The following is a 14,750-nucleotide window of genomic DNA, read 5'->3' as shown; positions in this document are numbered from 1 at the left end:
GTTCCCAAGAGATGGTGTCGATATCCAGGGACTTGAGAGATGCTTTCAGCGTGTCTTTGTATCGCTTCTTTTGTCCCCCGTGCGATCGCTTTCCTTGAGACAGCTCACCATAGAAGAGCTGTTTAGGGATGCGATGGTCTGGCATCCTTACAACGTGGCCTGCCCAGTGCATCTGGGCTTTCATCAACAGAGTGTAAACTGATGATAGGCCTGCTCTGGAGAGGACCTCTGTATCTGGTATCTTATCCTGCCACCGGATCCTCAGAATTCTACGAAGGCAAGTCATGTGGAAGTAATTCAGTTGCCTAACGTGCCTCCTGGATAAGCTACAATAGTAAGCCAAAACATGTTTAACCTAGCTATAATCTTAGTTTATAATGCTTAGTTTTCCATAATGTATACAATGTATACATCCAACCAATATTCCTCAACGCTACAGTACAGATGAACCAGTAATTTCAATGCTCTTCCCAAAGCTGTGCAAACCTTAGCTTGGAGCTCCTGTTATATTTAATCTATCACACACTCTGAAAAATCTGTTCTCCATATTTTTCTTCAAATAGTCCTCCTTCCCAAAAAGCAGCCTTCACTAATAAATGTTTTGCATTAGCATTTGCCTGCCTCCTAAAGCCAGTTTTCATTTAAATAGCTAGAGAATCCTGCAAAAGGACGATTTATTATAAAAAAAAAATTCATTGAATTTTGGCATGATTGTCATTTACATTCTTATTGGTTGGTGTCGGGAGGTTTTTTGGGTCCCTTTGAGTAATTTTTTTACTCCTGGCAACTGCCTGCAGTTTTCTCAGCCACATTTCAGAAGTGATTTGCCATTGCCTCCTTCCCATGGCGGAGAGAGAGAGCAACTGGCTCAGGGTCACCCAGTGACCTTTGCTGACTAAGGCTGGACTAGAATTCACAGTCTCCCAGTTTCTAGCCTGGAGCCTTAAATGCTACGCCAACTATTGCAGTTTCTTAGAATGCATCCTAATAACATGGATGTGTGTTTTGAGATAAGCAAGGGATAGAGGGGAAAAGGAAATAAGTTACATATTTAACATTAATCGCTGTACCTCTCCATACCTTTCTAACCAACCTTGCTTTCAAAATGTCCATACATTAATTTATGCATTGCCTTTTCATCTCGCCAGTCTCTTTTATGCCACCATGACCTTCTCAGTCTTCTCCTCCTTGATTCATTCATTCTTCTTTTATGCATCTGTTCTTAGGCTGTTTAGCATCAACCATCAACAGAAAAGGAAGAATCAGTCAAGAAACCGGCAGATTAGTGCTTGGCACAGTAGCCACAGAGACATTGGAAAAGATAGGATGTTTGCAATTGGTGTGAGTTCTGCGATTGGTGTGAGTTCAAGTAATGTGATACAGGTAATCCTCAATTTAGGACCAATTGCTTAGTGACTGTTGAAAGTTAAAACAGACCCCCCCCCCAAACTAATTATGACCTGGTTCTAAAATTCTGACGGCTGCCCACTCCACCCCCTGCAGTCACATGATCACATTTTGGGTGCTTAGCAACTGGTCCAGCTTTTTGCAGCGTCCCGCAGTCAGGTGACTATGATTTGTGACATTTTTGACGGACACCAATGTTTACTTCTAGTTTCCAGCAAAAACCATCCAGAGCGAACAATGGGTTCACTTAACAATCGCAGTGGTCGCTTTACAACCATGGCACTCACTTAACGACCACCACAAAACAGGTTATAAAATTGGGTTTGTCACTTGATGACCTGCTTTATGACCATCACAACTTATTGCCAGGCCCAATTATGGTCATAAGTTGAATATCTATATTTGATTTAATGTGAAATGTAAATTGAAACAAGGTTGCATGCAGAATTGAGGCTAGGGCATCCATAGTCGCTGTTGGAGTTTTAGACACTGCTGATCATTGGATGTACAAAATGGAGAAAATGTAGATTTCGACAAAAACAGTACATTTTTTTTTTTAAAAAAAAGAGGCTTATTATTACATTGGAGAAAAAATTTGATGTAACTGAATAACATGAACGTGGTCATAGCAACACTAAAATAGAACGAGATGCCTGAATCTATGGTAGAATTTTATTTTTTTATTTTGCTTTCTATAACTACACTGACTTTGTAAACCATAAATTTAAATTAAAAACATATTTGTTTTATCCTTCACTGTAATATTTTATTTATATGTGTATAAAATTTTATGTTTAAAATTTTTCATTGCCTATTTATGTCAAGCTGGAACTAATTACCATATTTTCCATAGAAGTGTCACTTGGTTATAGTACGGATTTGAATAATGTTACCATTTCATGGGTTTAATTATCTGCACTTACCAAGACCTGCCCTGTATTCAAATGCCATACCTTTATGCCTACAAAAACCAGAACTGTGAAAGCAAAGGTGACCTGTGACACTAAAGTTGGATTTTGGAGAAGCAGGATTGGAAAAGTGGTGACACTTGAACTTTAAGGGTTGGAGAAGACACCTGAGAATACCATGGTCAAAAAAAAAACCTGAATAATTGAACAAATCAACCCAGAATTTTCACTAGAAGCAGAAACAAGCAGGTTCAAATTATTCTATCTTCAGACCCATTATATGAAGACTTAGTTCACAGGAAAAAGCTCTAATGTTGGGAAAGGTGGAAGGAAAAAGAAGAAGAGGAGAATCAGAGCAAGGTGGATGGACTTGGTTACGATGCTGATGAGTGCATTATTAGAAGACCTGAAAGACCAGGTAAAGGATAGATTGTCATGGAGAAAATCTATGTGATTAAAAGTCAAAAATGCCTCATTGGCATAATACTTAATCTGTTCTGTAATTCAGTCCTTGCTCCTTCTCTTTATATGACCAAACAACCTCAACCTACTGTTTTTCACACTGCTCCCTCACTTTTGTATTCCACCCACATTAACTCAGCATCCATTCATTCTTGAGCTTATTTCTTACCACACGCATATCTTAAGTTTCCATTCCCACTGCATTCAACTTACTGTTACATTTCTCTAACTTTTATTTCTATATAACGGGGGGGGGGGGGGAGAAGGATACTTTATATAGTCATTTTCACTTTTTTCTATAAATATTCTTTCCATCAATCCATGTACTATCTTTCCACCAGCATCTGCATATCAAAATTTCTCCATTCAGTTCCCCATCTTTAGTAAAGATTGTCCCAAGTTACATAAATTATCACATCAATCATTGAGCAGCAGTAATTGGGACCAGGATTTCCATAGTAAGCAAGGCAATAGTAAAACATGACATTACAAAACCAGGTTGCTCAATGATGGCTGTTCTAGCAGTCTCTGATTACCATCATGAAGCGAATCACTGCTGGTTATTAAGCAGGAACCTCAGGTAAATGCAACTTCTGACTTTCTGTTGGCTTCCCCGTTGACTTTGCTTGTGGGGTACCAGGAGAAAAGGTGGCAAATTGGAATCGTGAACTTGAGATGCTGCAATGGTCAGAACACCAGGACAGTTGCCAAATGCTTGGATGACAATCATGTGATTGAAGGAGAACTGCAATGGCCAGAAACTCAAGTACTGGTCATAAGTATCATTCATGTTGCATTGTCATAAGTTTGAACAATCACAGAATGAGTGAGTGTTAAATGAGAACCACCTGCACTTATTTTTTCATCATTTATAACTTGTAATCATTCACTCCAGTTCACTCCATTTTCCTTATTAAAAATAGCTTTCTTGATTTTTGAAATATTTAGTTTCAAATCTATTCATTTTCTGCAAATCATTGGGGTTCTCGGTCAATAGCAGAACATCATCTACATTTAAAAGCACCTGCCCATGCATATTTGCAACACTATATCTTTAAACATCACTCTGCATTGATTGACAAAATATATCTGATAATTATGGGATGATGGCATATCCTCTTTTAATGTCATCTTTGTGTTGAATCATTTACAAAATATTTCATTTATTCTTGTGCATGCTTGACTTTCACCATGGCTTGCTCATCAAATTCAAAACCACCCTTCAACTGTATATTCACTGAAATATTCCTTAATTCAATCTTATTCACTTTCTCATACTCTTTAAATCAACAAACATACAAAACACCTTTTTTCTGACAGTTGAAGAGCAAAACTTTGGACTGCACATCATCTGCCTGATATACACTACATTGCACTTCCTTTTCAATTCTTGTGCCCTTTCTGTCCCTTTTTGAGGCAATTAACAAAATCTCCCATGTAGTTTTTGTATTTGCTTTTACCACTTTTCTCTTGGTTAAAAGAATACTAATGACATTCTTAGAATCATCAGGCACAAATGCAGTCTTTGCACATATGTGAGATATGATGCACCTTCTCTCTATTAATAGAACACAACCATATTTTAACATTTCTCCACTTGTAGTATACCTGCAGCCAACATTTATATAATATCTAAGACTTTATCCTTTTTTCCTTGGATACTAATATTTATTTTATTTGTTTCTATCCCATTGCTTGACAGATCGCTTTCATTCACGTACAAATGTTTAAAATTCTCCTTCCAGGCCTTTTTAGCTTCAGTCACATCCCAGATCACATCATCGCTTTTATTTTTCATTCCATTCACCCTGTTGAAAGCTTCTTGTTTAGCCCACTTCACTCACTTTTAGAACAGTTTTTCACTTCATCACTTGATTTTTCACTCTCTCCAAGGTACTGTGCACTGCAGAAGGACACACCCAGGAAAGTCACTTAATCAACCTCAGAGAAATAATGGAGAACAAAACATGGCATTTTGCTATATAGAGGTGTACCTTGTTAATTATGTCTCCTCGTGGCTGCTGGTTTTGCATTTGGATCTCTTAGCTGCTCTGGAATTCTGGAGCTCTTTTACTCTTGTAAATTCTTTCGTCTCCTTTCTCATCCTTGAGAATACTTAAAAGGTGTTCTTAAAATCTCTCCTCACCTTTTAATGTTGAAAGAAATTCTCCCTTTCCAGTGAAAGGAACACTGATTTAACACCCTTGGTAACTTCTCACAGCAAACACAGATATATTTTTTTTCTTTTGCAGATTTTTAAAGAGCAGTCTTCCCAACTGTGCTACAGCCTAGCTGTGCATGAAGTGTGTCAAAATAAATAAATGGTCAATCTTCCAAGCTTGAGTGATAACTGTAAGGCTATGAAGGACAATTTCATATTTCCTGTCAGTGAGCTACCTCATCAAAGGTGAAGATGAAAGGTTCATCAAGAAGAAGAACAGTATATTGCTTTCTCACCTTACATTCTTTCTCACAGTGACAGAATAAAAAACAAAAACCTCGTAAGACAAAACTGCTATGAAGGAAATAATAAAGATGCTGAAATCATACAGGGCTGGAAATTGTGTCATAAAAACATAGCTATTTTGACAAAAGTCTTCTGGATAATGTTAGCTTCTGTCAATATTTCACGGTCAGGGAAAGGAGAGGTATAGCCCTGCAATAACTGGAAGGACCTGAAGCCTTTCCCACTGGGATTAATAAATGAAAGAAAATAGCCCTTTGGTATTTAAAACCAAACCAAAGAAAAACAAAACACTTCTCTTATTAATCATACCGAACTGCCAAACTCCATTTGCTCACTCCTCGTCTTAAACTAACTAGCAGGGCAATGGAGTAGTTATGTCACTCAACAGCAAGCTTGTTTAATGGTGGCTTCCGCTTACATAAGCAGACAAAAGATTGCAGCGTAAGGCTCGTTTTTACTTTAGCCATTATAAATTTAACAGTTTGTTTTGATTTCATTATGATTTACTTCTTCACTTTCTAAGACTTTGCAACTACTACGGAAAGGCCATGTTATCTTCTGCTGTCCTTTGTGTTCTTGATTTCATACTTGGGGCTTTGCAAAAGGAAACCCCGACTTCTAAGGAATCTTATTTGGTTTGATGGGTGTCTAATAACATGCTAGAATACCAGCGATTAGAAGCTAGGAAGATACATTCAGCAATTCCCTCATTTGCTCAGGCCTCCCTCATCTTCTGCCTGAATGGAAACTGCACAATCTTCATTTGTTCCTGAAAGTAGGTCACTTGGGAAGCTACACTACTCTCCCCCCAACACACAACAGGACAAGACCCCGCCTGGCAAATCCTCTTGCTTGTCAGTTACTTCATTGTGAGGTCAAAAACATAATAAGCCAGCAAATTGAAGAAATCTGCCCTTGCCAGTTTGCTGGTGTTTCTGGCCTAGGCAGGACTCAGAGTTCAAGGCCAACGGGTGAGAGGAACCATGAGGCAGGAACACAGGAGTCTGGGGTAAGGTGGTCATTTTCCCACACTCAATTCCATAGCTAGGGACATCACCCTGACATCCTTGACCCATGCTGTGATAAGAGAAGCTATGTTTGGGTGCATGCTGTAGATCCTCTTACAGGAAAAACAGGAATTATTGAAAGTCTCTTGCCACACAAAGGAGATGAAAAAAATAAAATCAAAATGGTTTTGTAGGCCATCTTTAATTTCTACAGACATATTACAAAATTTAGATGAGGGTTTCAAGGCACAGTGAAGGAAAACACAGCAAGTGACAAAGGCATCAAGTGTGAAAGTGCTGCATTGGCAGAGAAGGCCACAATTTGGGATGGGTAGGCGGGATGGGGTGGAGACCATACTAATAGTCCAAGGAAGGGTGCAGGTGCCAAAGGGGGCCTGAGGAAAGCTAAGAGAGGAGGACGAAGAGATGGGAAGGCTTGAAAATAGACTTGGTTTTGTTCATCAACAGCAACCTTCAATGTATAAGAAGTTGCATTTCAGTCGGAAAGGCAACCCCGTGGAATATACTGTACTCTAGGTGCTTATGGCTGAAATAACCAGGCAAGCCAGTGATTCATCTTCCGCTTGTGAGCTCATGTGTAATGAAAGATAAGGGAGGGGAAGTGGGACAGGCAACAAAAAAAAAGACTTGGTGGCCACGTGAAATTTGAGTCTGTGGAAAGCAGCCTTTTGTCAGCAGTAATCTTCTGAAAGCTACATCCCATGGCAGTGGTGATGGTAGTAAGCGCGAGGGGGGAGGTCAGAACCAAGACAGGGTGAAGCCGCATATTCTTTATATTTTAGAGCACCTAGTATGCTTTTCTTCTTTCTGATACCTTCTTTTCTTTCTCTCCACACACCCAGACATCAGTGTGTGAGGGAATGGACAGACTGCAGTCCCAGGGGATCTATACTGATTCATTGTAGTGGCATTTGGAGTTAGACTAACTGTGATCTTGCCTTCCAAAGTGTCTTTCTGGAGGCTTCTCACTTAGGGCTTTGAGGAAATCATCTGGTGAAAAGTGCATGCTCCTCCTTCTCCTCCTCCCCTGCTTGACTGTGGGACCTCCTTTTGGATAAATCCTCTAAGGTTAATGTGGATTTCAACAATCACTTTATTAGACGTGCCATCCTAAGAGTTTGGAATAAATATCAAATAAGGTTCTCTACAAAAAGGCCTCTTTGGGTGTCACGCCAGGAAGCTTTTTTTAAAAAAAAGAAAAAGAAATTGTGGTGAGGCCAGATTGGTGGACTTATAGTCAAATAATATTTTTCAGTTATGGGGACTCTATCCTCAAATCTAAAGAGGAGTTAGAAAGATGTGTTTGCCGTTGGTTTGTACATTTATAATTCAAAGAAAGGTTTAAAGTAGATAAAAAAAAGTTTGATTTTGCAAAAAATGAATTGGAAATTCTATTTTGTGGTAATGAACATATTATTGCTAAGGTTTATAAATTGTTATTGAAATGGAACTTAGACAAATGACTATTTTATGTGGATAGGATAATTGTAAATTAGTCTTCTCTCTTTGGCGTGCATAATAAGCTACTTACGTCATATATTTATTCTGCTTGTGTTGGGCAGTTTGGTAAGAGGGCAAATTGAAATTTTGTGATAAACTTAAGATTCCCCTGCTTGTAAGATAGGATAGGAAATTTTTGCTGCTAATGCAATTTAGCATTACACCCAGAAAATAAATTTTTATGTAGTACTTGAGAGGCATAATAAAGCTATAAAATATGGCATATGAACACAATTTTATGTAGCCTTTTTATCATGTTAATTTTTGTAAACGAACACCATTTCTGCTTTCCAAGAACAGCCGTTGATCTTGCAAACAACCGGGCCCTGGGCAGGATGAGCAGTTTTATCTTCAATATAGTTAATCCTTCCTTTCTGTTGTATTTGCAGATCTCCTTGCCTCGGCAGGATGCTCGGGCTTTCATGGGTCGTTTTCTCTCTATTTCTGACATTAGATAAGATTTTCTGTGGAAAAATTCATCCCCCACTTTTATGCCAGTTCATGCCTGCTGAGACATTATTGAGGCTTGGCACTGCATGGAAGAACATCTTCAAGTGAGAATTACAACCTGGACTACAATTCCATATATTGTAATCAGTAGGATTTACATTAAAGTAAACATTCAATAAATGAGGAAGTCACCTTGGTATTCAACCTCTCTTGAACTATACATTTTCCAAGATCTTTCTTGCTAAGACTAGAGCATGGTTATTCTGGAAACCATGTTAAGGGTATCATTAAGTCCATTAGACTTAAGTCTATTGAGTGTTGGGAAATATTAAAAACTATGGCAGAAGATATTATGAGGAAATTCAGATGAAGGAAGAATTAGAAGATTGGGTGGTGTGAGTGAGTGGGGATTGTCTTTTGCTCATGAAATCATAATTTCAGCTGACTGTCTTTCCTGCAGCATCTGCGAACACAGCTCCACAGTTCAACATGAGGTTTATGTTGCCAGAGGACACACCTATAGGTTAGTGATGGAGAAAGTTTTGTTTGGAATGCAGAAAATTAAAGCCAGTATTTCTATATTTGTCAATGCTATTTTTCATAGCCTTCCTAGGCTAAGACCTATAAATGAGACAGACAGTGGTTCCCATCATTTCAGCCAGTAGTTGTGAAGATAGAGAAGGTATAAGCCTACGCATATTGAGGATGTGGTAAGAGGATTGTGGTAAGAGGCTTCCAAAGGCCCTCTAGACCTGGTTATGCTAGCAGACCTGGGCACCCCGGGGGATGGGTGAAGTGATGAGACGGCTCGGTTATTGTTAATGTCAGTCATTAAATCAAATCATCACTGAATGAAATTGCAACTGTGTTTAATATCTTACTTCAGCTTTTCTTTGCTTTATGGACAAAGATCCTAAGTGCAAGGATTGGTCATAAAGATACTTTTTCATCACTGTCATAACTGCACATGGTTGCTAAACAAGACAGTTGCTAAACCTGTCTTGCAAATCTGCCTTAGTGAAACTTTTCCTTTGTAGCTATGTAAATTATACACATGCAGCATTGTGTTAAAGATCTTGCACTATTTCTAGCATTATTATGCTTTTTGTTTTTATTGTTGCTCCTTAACTATCCCTGTAATATGATGCAAGGGTAGGAAAGACATGGCTGTTCTCACGAAATATACAGATGGGTGAGCACATAGACATTCCAACTGAATTTATCATGGATGATATTTTAATAAACATGTATATTCAGGGTATAAAGCCAGTTTTGGTAAGTGGATAAAGTAAGAGAGGGTAAATGGAGGGATATTGGCTTGTGAAAAAGTCCATACCTTTTTTTAAAAAACCAATTACTCATATACAATAGCAATTCTTCAGGAGACATCTCTTTAGCTGTCCCCCTCAGAGCAAAGAAGGGACTTTGGGTGATATCTGCCATGGCTGCAGAGTGGGTGGAATTAATCAATTTGTAAAAAGGAGACCAAAGGGGAAATAAAAGGGTAGAGGAACACTGTGATTGTGACAAGAGCGTATGGAGAAAAGGGCTAACGTGCAGCATGTTAAGACTGGTATTTCCTATACCAAATGTGGCTATCTGCAAGTTATTTTTTTTGTACACTCAGACCTGTTAAAATAGTATTTATGTTTTGTGATCAGAGGAGCGTTGCTTGGAATGGAAAGTCAGGCATTTACAAGAAACTAATCATAATTCAGTTCAGGTTGAACTTCTTGGGACAGAAATCTTTGGGATATCATTTCCTTTTCCTTTTCTTGGCTGGCACTGGGCTCAAATCTACAGAACATTAAATTGGTTGAAAACTAAACTAGAGCCAAGGTGCTATTGAAATCATGTTTCTGATATATATGGTTACATTTGTAAATAACATTTTTCTCATTCTTTCATATTTGGAAGAAGTAGTTTCTTCAGACATTTATTGCACAATCAAACAACTAGTTACTCAACTATTTCTAATTAAAATGCTTCTAATTAATTTATGTGGAAATGGAATATTGTCCAACTCAATAACAGTTTTAAGGTGCAGTTAAATAAGCATGTTGTTTTTCTTTTTTTTCGAGATTCTTTTTAAAAACCATCTATTATAATGTTTGGATTGGTATTTCACACTTTCCAATTCTGCAATTGATTTTATCACAGATAGCATTGCAATGCCACATACTGATGCATAATTTTGTAACAAGAACTGAGAAGTCACATCTGCTTTATGTAAAGTTAAACTAAGTCCTTATTGACTACCTAAATATGTACATGAGGAGGTTTTTTAAAAAAAACATTTTGGCAAAAAACATGAAAGTGATTTACCACTTTTTTCTTCTGGACCTTGGACCTTTTCAAAAATGTCTTATTCTATTCAATAGCGTTTCTTCCCTGATGGTCTTCCATCCAAGTATTAATCAAGTTCAATTCCACTTAGTTTTTTTTTCAAGACCCATCAAGATTGTGATCTCTGCAGGAATGCAAGTAAAAACTTTTTTAAAAAAAAACCATAGTTGTTCATCACTACGGTACGTTTTTAATTAGTGTAAGGATAATAACTCCTGTCATCAAATGAAAGAAATGGTGGATGGCCATGAAAATCATATTCATAAACCCCTTCCCCATTCAAGTGAAAGATATAGGTGGAAGAAAAATGTTGTAAAGTTTTAAAGAAATTCTTGTGAAAACAAGTTTAATGCCATTTTAAACTGGAATCCTCAGAACAATAGCACATGGGAACTACAATACTTTAAAAAAATAAAGTAGGTCTGGAGAAAAAATATATTGAAGGAAAAGAATAGCCTCTGGAGAATGGATGGAGTACATGGTAATGCCAAAGGAGAGCCAGAATACTGAAAAATCAGACAAATTATCCAATTTTGTTCTGTTTCAATTGTTTTATAGAACTTTACAGTTGAAATACAAACCAAATGTATTTAAAATTAAAGAATTCTGAGACCAAAAAGGTCTCAGAATGAGGCTGAACCCTTTTCTTCCCTGCCTTTTCAAAGTAACCATAGTCAAACCCAGCTCTTCCCTTTCCCTAATCTTTTCAAGTCCAAACTGATCTTCCTTGACCCCACACAAAGCTCCCTCCAGTTTCATCTAAAACTAGCAATGGTGAATTATGGCCAATTTATGACTTGTGGATTTCAAGTCCCAGAGTTCCTGAGCCAGCATGACTGATCTAAACCATGGGTGTTCAATCTTTTTGCTTGCCTAGGCCACACTGAGTGAAGAGGACACACCTGATCTAAATCAAAGAATAGAAGCCTCCTTACTCCCCTCACATAGCCCAAGGGCAGAATCCTAAGAAGGAAATTGCAATATAGAGATACTGAAAATTCCACCCTCAATCAAGGACTCTTCCCCCTCATTACCTCAACATTCCATCTTCTTAACCATGGACTCCCCCAGCTTTGCTCCTGAAAGGCTTGTTTTGCCTTACAATTAACAATAACTGACACATACAACACATCAGGCACATACACATCAGGCACATACAATCACTTACAGCCTAAATGGCTTTTAGGGCACCTGAGTATTTTACAAATGCTACATCACAAATTAGCAAATGTATGAAAAGGAAAAAGTCAGAAATCAACATCATGTTTTTTTTGTTATCTCTCTTTTTTTAAAGGTATTTTAATGTTTGTTAAATTTCCTTCATTTATCTCTTATTTCCTTTTATTTATCTTTCTCTTTCTCCCTTTGTACACTCTCACATGCCCACTTGGTAATAGACCAGAGAATTTAATCCAGTGGAGATTAATAATAACCTGGTGATACAGGTTTCACACAACATAGAATCATAAACAATTCAAGTTGAGTGTTCATGATCCAAAAATTGCAATTGTTAATGGGAAAAACTCTCTTGAAAAATATTCCCAGATTGCCATGGTTATATTTCTGAGTCTAAACCACCACTACCCAGCTTTCTCTGGTAATCAACAATCCAGTTTTTTCCCTATTTGTAAATTGTATATCCTGCATTTTCACTATTCTTTAACAAGCTAAAGTATCCTAATAACAATCCATCTCCAGGATGCTTTGTTGCCTTTCCTGAAAGCAGTACTTTTAAACTTTATTTCATATACATTGCTTAGATAGTTGCTTATTTGGTTTCCTTTTATGTATAAACAATACCCATGAAAGGTTTATATTTCAGACACACGAGGCTCAAAAGCAAACAGCAGCACAACCTGGAATCACTCTTCTCTTTTTCTTGAAAACATTTTCCCACATTATTCCATTAGTTTAACAAGTTTTTATGCTGGAGCATTAAATTAACTGCATAGTCTAAAAAGTGTTAAAACATTTCCCGTCTTGTGAAGCATGCTATTGGCCTAGAGATTCAGGCTGCTAGAGAAACAATCTCTATTTTTAAAAAAATTTGGTTTTTGTTATTGGGAATTTAATGTAGCTAACACAACACACATTCATAATCCAGTGTACAACAACTGCATGCTGCCAACTTGCTGAAAAATGATGCCAGCCAGCAAAGAGATTAATCAGTATCAGTCAACACATTTCTGGTAGCAAGGCCAAAAACATCTTTGTGTGAAAGAAATTTAGTCTATAGAGTATCGGAGCAGAAATGAGAAGCACAAAGTTCATCAGATGCAGTTGTTGGATTACAGCTCCCATAATTGTTGGCTGCCATGGAAGTGTCTGAAAGTCAAAAGTCAAGTGCTTGAACCTGCTGGAAGTTTCAGAATTCCAGGAGCAGCTGTATATGCTTTGCCATAAGAACAACATTCAGTCTCAAAAGCTGGATAATTTTGATCTCACAATGGTCCTAATGGCCGATACAGAAACTTGCATTGCTTTTTGCATTCCATCACTAGCAGCAAAAAGGGGAAATTCTATGAATGAAATCAGGAAAATATACCTCAGGGTTTCAAGCAGAAGTGGTTCCCAACCAAAAGTTGTGAATCTTTCAACTGAAGTTACTAAGGAATCAGCTTAAGATTGTTACCCGTACAAAAGCATGCTCTTTCCTATGACATTACAAGTTCTCTCATTACCTGCAACTAAAACAGCCAGGCAACTAAACAGCGCGTGCTGTACTTATGAGCAGTTTTATGTCCCCCACGTGGTCCTGGCACTGCCCTTCTTTCAGTCAGAAACTGGATCCAATAACTGCTATATCTTAAACAGACTTGCACTTTTATTAGTTATACAGCCTTTCACAGGCAAAAGCTTTCAAAGGATGCTCAGCCTTGGCTATCTCCAACCATACCGTTTGCCTTTTCAGTGTATTCTCCCCAGTTTTACTATCCTTGGCCAACACAGACTCTTCCAAATGTTAGCCAACATTTCAATGGTAGGCGGGACAATATTCCAGCCATAGGTTTCTAAGTGTATTTAGGACACAACATCCACCTTACCTGGTCATGGAGATCCACCATGAATGGATGCTGGTGGGATGTGTGTGCAGCTGGGTGAAGCATACGTGGTGGCCAGAACATACGCTGGATGCTCATCTACAGAGACTTGTGGCTGTGGCTGCTGCTGCTGGAAAAAAGCCGGGTGCAAGTAGTTCTGATCCTGAGCTAGGAGGGTTTGTAGAGGTCGCTCACGTCGGCCCCAGTGGTGCCGGAAAGGAAGGCTGTGGTGCCAATTGCGGGGAGAGAAATATAGAGGGGTGACCCTAGGGGCTGGCCACTTATCTGTGCTGACCTCTTAGCTATGAATACAACAATTTTTAATGGCAAGGTTAGGTCAACAAAGTGATATTATGTGGGGCGGGGGCAGGTCTAGTTGCCCATGAAGCCAATTAGGCCATAAATGCAATTAGTGCATTCGAATACCCTGATTCTGCAGCATAACTGCTAGCATTCTGCTATGTGTCAGTCCTTCACTCTGCAGAGAGAAAATGCCAGCAGAAGAAAGGCACAAAGCTCTGCAACCTCACTCGGTTTCACAGATAATCTTCTTGACATGACGAGATTCTAAGCCACCGGGCAAAACCATCTCATTATTTAGAAGCAGATATGGTCATCAAACACAAGCTTACTATGAATGGTTCATCCATGGAGTAAAAGTTTATTTCCAACCATTTCTGATATCTGTCCCACATCAATAGTAACGTGACTGCAGCAACTTGTCCATAAAGTTTATAAAGCTTTTCTGTAAAGCTTTTCACCAAGAAACTGAACAAGTGCTATATTGGCTTTGATAGAGAAGGCAGTCACAGCAGGTGAGAGTTCCTAGTTGACCCAAGATTATTTCAAAACAACTGGAGAGAGGAACAGGTGGACCTGCTTAATACTAACATGGGGGATGGTGACTGAATGCCCTGAGGCCCATAGGGAGAATGCTGGTCAGCATGGATTATCAACATTACTTAAAAGATGAAGCACTCTACCTTCTCCTGAGGTGTGCTGGACTGCCACAGCTCTCCCCTGGGAATTGTTGCTGGTCAAGTGGGACAGGAGGCCGCCTATTCACTGCCAGTTCCCATGGTCGCATTGGGGATGTTCACAAGGCAAAAGGTGATGCTGGATCTCACACTCCAAACGCAGA

General features: G+C 38.5%; 1 long non-coding RNA gene across 1 annotated transcript in view; it reads left to right on the top strand.

Moving 5' to 3' along the window:
- LOC107292441 overlaps positions 1-1,377 on the top strand; it is a 25,433-nt gene extending 24,056 nt beyond the window's left edge. The window contains exon 3 of the long non-coding RNA XR_001549001.1: positions 1,227-1,377. This is a non-coding gene — a long non-coding RNA (uncharacterized LOC107292441). The remainder of the gene's footprint in view (positions 1-1,226) is intronic.
- The last annotated feature ends 13,373 nt before the right edge of the window (positions 1,378-14,750 follow it).

The sequence above is a fragment of the Protobothrops mucrosquamatus genome, unplaced genomic scaffold (assembly GCF_001527695.2).
Source record: "Protobothrops mucrosquamatus isolate PMUCROS unplaced genomic scaffold, P.Mucros_1.0 scaffold1341, whole genome shotgun sequence".
NCBI lineage: Eukaryota > Metazoa > Chordata > Lepidosauria > Squamata > Viperidae > Protobothrops > Protobothrops mucrosquamatus.
This window is presented reverse-complemented; position numbering and strand designations above follow the sequence as displayed.